The sequence below is a fragment of the Adiantum capillus-veneris genome, chromosome 14 (genome assembly GCF_014529385.1).
Source record: "Adiantum capillus-veneris isolate H3 chromosome 14, ASM1452938v2, whole genome shotgun sequence".
NCBI lineage: Eukaryota > Viridiplantae > Streptophyta > Polypodiopsida > Polypodiales > Pteridaceae > Adiantum > Adiantum capillus-veneris.
The window spans coordinates 82,610,445-82,614,390 of record NC_140944.1 but is presented as its reverse complement, the minus strand read 5'-3'; the positions used below and the strand labels follow the sequence as shown (position 1 = coordinate 82,614,390).

General features: G+C 41.0%; 1 pseudogene; it reads left to right on the top strand.

The window, feature by feature from the left end:
• The first annotated feature begins 2,319 nt into the window (after positions 1-2,319).
• On the top strand, positions 2,320-3,194 carry LOC147442673 (uncharacterized; annotated as a pseudogene).
• The last annotated feature ends 752 nt before the right edge of the window (positions 3,195-3,946 follow it).

Genomic DNA, 3,946 nt, shown 5'->3' with positions numbered 1-3,946 from the left:
TTCACTACTTCAGAGTGATCAACACTCTCCAAGAGTTCGGTGTTGACTAGACGATCTACGCACTCCTCTAGGCATCGATGCTCTAGTTGTGGTGGCAGTTCTGTGGAGGAGGCATCGCTGATGCTTCCACATCACCTCATAGTCGTCGAGGCTCCTTACCTCCCCCTTCTTTGCCCGCCCCCACACTAGACACATTAGGAAATTTCGGAGGTCATTTGGAGGGCCTTCTTAGAAAATGTATTTTTCGCACTCTCTCTCTCTAGAAAATATGGCGAATAATAGAGGCGGGTCTGTCATGGTAAAAGTTCAAAAAGTGTACTTTTAGTAGATTCTTTACCCTTTTGAACATTCGTCCGTAATGATTGAGGGATAATCTTCTTTTGAGTTGCATTGAATGAACCTCGTCAACATGGAGGGGACGAGGCTAACATGGAGGGACGAAGCCGCAACAACTACGCACTTTTTATTAAACCTGCACCTTTGGCTAATGGCGCACTCCTCAAATGCCACAAATGTTACGCAGAAACGAGCCAAATATCACCTGGCACATTGATTTGGACAACGAGTACCAACCATTGATTAAGCGGAGTAAAACAAACACACATATACCTCCCGCATCCATAGACACGCTCAGAGCTCAAGGATCTTAACACATAGATATCTGGACGAGAGGCTCTCTCTATCCTAAGAATCCAATGACTAATGCGTCTCCAGCATTTGTCAATCCTACAAGCTTATTGACCTTTGCTGGTGATGGAGAAAACAGCCTTCTGGGTTATTGTAAATCTCTTACAAGGCAAGCTGAAACTTATAAGGGCATTCTCCAAGCTCAACAATGTGAGATTGTTCATCTTTCACATTTGCATTCTACAGATCAAGTTACCATTTTGCAACACAAAACAGAGGTAAAGGTACGAAGTTGTCAAATGAAGGACACCATCTTGGGTGGTCGTATCCGAAAGAAGAAATTGCGCAATCTTGAAACATTATAGGTTGCATTCGGAGGTCTTAAGAAAAGAATCCGAGCATTAAGGTGATGCTTCTTGGTTGACTAAATAGTCTTAGTTAAGTAAATTTTTTGTTTTTCTAGTTATGCATTGTTTTCATGTGTCTAAATATTGTTAGTTAAGTAAATTTTCTGTTATTTACTTATGCATTGTCTTTATGTAGAAATTCAATCTATCCTGACAAGGAAAACATTGACCCCAAATCCAATATAGGAAAGAGATTGAATCCACTTATAAGTAGAATCCTTGCAACAGATATAGTACATGACAAGAAGTTTAAGGTCCTACAGTGAAATGTAGTGGAGCGCTTTATTTCAGAGAACTCAGTGCCTGCAAAAGAGATACAAGGCACACTTGATTCACTTGGTGTAAGCAAAAGAGGATATTCGGCTATACAAAAATCTGTCTCATCCAAACTTTTACCATCAGCCTCAAGTGTTTGGAAAGAGAGGCTTCAACTTAACGACGCACAGGGAGAATATCTTGGACAACCGTTTCATATTAAAGCAACTTACACTGGCCGTGGAGCAAACATAGCCTATGATGAGTTCAATAATATTTTTATGGACCTGCAGATGTTGCAGAAGAGAATGGTGGAGTTTTACAACATCACATTTGAAGAGTCACGAGGGGTATTACATTTTATGTTGAAACTGTATGAGTGTGAGCTTGTTAGAGACAAGAAGCTAGAGCGTGTTACTATTACTTTAATGAATAGAGCCCTCTCAAAGTGTCCCACTGATGATCCTTTGTTTCAATCATAATCTAACATATGGTGTCTTGGTGCTTTTGAGGTAAGCGAGATTATCAGCTAAGCTCAAATGTTCACATCTACTTAAGTCTCATTTATTTTGTGTTGCAGGTAAAGAAAGAAGATCATGACATTCTATATTGGGTGTTCCATCAAACTAATGTTCTAGAGGTGATTGATCAACAGACTAACCAGGGAGAGGTACTACGTCTAGATGGAAGGGGAAACTTTCAAGTTCAGTGGCATCTTGCAGGTGACCTCAAAACATCTAAGTGCATGTATAATTGTGGAATGGGTGCAATGGCAAAGTCACCGCGTTTGTTCTGCATGGAGCCTGCAAAGGTCATGGACCCAAAGTGGTGGAGAAAAGCTCCAACACGTCACATTGAGGACCCTGCTTTTTGACCGGTTTTGAAAATACCACTTGTGAATGTCCACATCTGTACAATGCATGCCCTTTGTAGAATTGTGGAGAAATTGGTATAATTATATATCGGGTTTGCTTGGAAAATCAAGAACTCAGCAGAGCGACAGATGGCCCTATAGTGCTTAGAATTGGTACTGTCGGATATGGGGCTTCATGGTGGCAATGTGAAAATCGAGCGGAATGAAAAGATATCAACTGCTGAGAAGGATGTCCCATGCAAACCATCCATCGGTGGGGTGAAGGCACGGAGGTTTTTATCTAAACCCCTAGGAATACGAGATCCGAAGCTAACAAAGCATGGAAGAATATATAACACATCTTGTGTTAGCAAGGTAGAGTATCAGAGCTGAAAAAAGCTACATATTGCAGTCAAAGATCAAGAACCAACTGCTTGTAACGCGAAGGCTGAGGTTTGGCGATCGATAGACATGTTATTTTTGATGTGCGACAAAGATGATTGGTCACAAGGTGATATGAACAAGTTCAAGGAGAATCTCAACCTTCTCAAGAAATCATTCAAGACAGCATGGACAGACACCCAAATTACTCACTACATGGTATTATTGTGTATTTTGATTCTCTTTTATGTGTAATTATGTGAGTGTAAAACATTCGAAGTAATCTGTTTTCATATCCAGCACATCACTTTCAATCATTTACCATATTTTATACAAAAGTATGGGAATCCGTCCATATGGAATACCCAAAGGATGGAAAAGTCTCATTACATGGCCAGAAATGCCTATTTCAGGCACACACAACATGGCGGCTCTTGAATCAAGGCTAACAGTTTGAGAGAACTATTTGAATGGTTCTATCATAGAATCATTCATGGAATACAGGCAAAAGAAGTCTTGGCCTCTTCAGCAACAGCACAAGCCATCAGACATTGAGAACAAAATAAAATTAAAAGAACAATGGCATACAACAACTCGAGTGCTCGTGAAGGTCAACGAGGTGGAGAGAGACAATGGTGTATGTGAACCACAAGTGGAGAAAGATACTCTGAGTGGATAACATTGTACAAAATTTCAATATTTCTGTAATACATGCTCTTAATACAATTGCTACTTGAAGTGTATCAAGATTTTGAAGATTCAATTTTGTTTTTTGGCACATCACCTTTGTAATGAATCATGAGATGTTTGCCATACTCTAACAGTTCATCTGGGTTTTGTCTGCCAAGAGCTAGTGCCATTGCTGTGTAAGTGTAGTAATATGCCGCCCAACCACCTGTATAGCCCGGGCAATAACCAAAACAATCTTTGGAAAACACTTTGTCCACAAGAATGAATTTATCTGCACTTTTGGGCAGCATGGGTCCACCCAAGAAGCGTGATAGTGTCTTTAATGTGTAAGTTGTTGTTGTACCCTCTTGTGACATTCCATTGTGAAAAACTATTATCGGCGCCTCGTGAAGCTTCAAAAAATACTGTGCTAGGGCCGCATCCCTTCCACGATACTCTCGAGTCCGTCGTCAAAGGAAGTCATCCTTGTCAGCAATCCAAGACTGCACATATCCTGTCTGAGTAAGTGACACAGAGAGAGAGAGAGAGAGAGAGAGAGAGAGAGAGAGAGAGAGAGAGAGAGAGAGAGAGAGAGAGAGAGAGAGAGAGAGAGAGAGAGAGAGAGAGAGAGAGAGAGAGAGAGTTACATGAAGCTCTCATCCTGCAAAAAGAGGTTTTCCTACCACAGGTCCACAAACGTAGTTGACTCCTGACCTGAATGGCTAAACCAATCCTCCACTTCTCTGTGACTTGT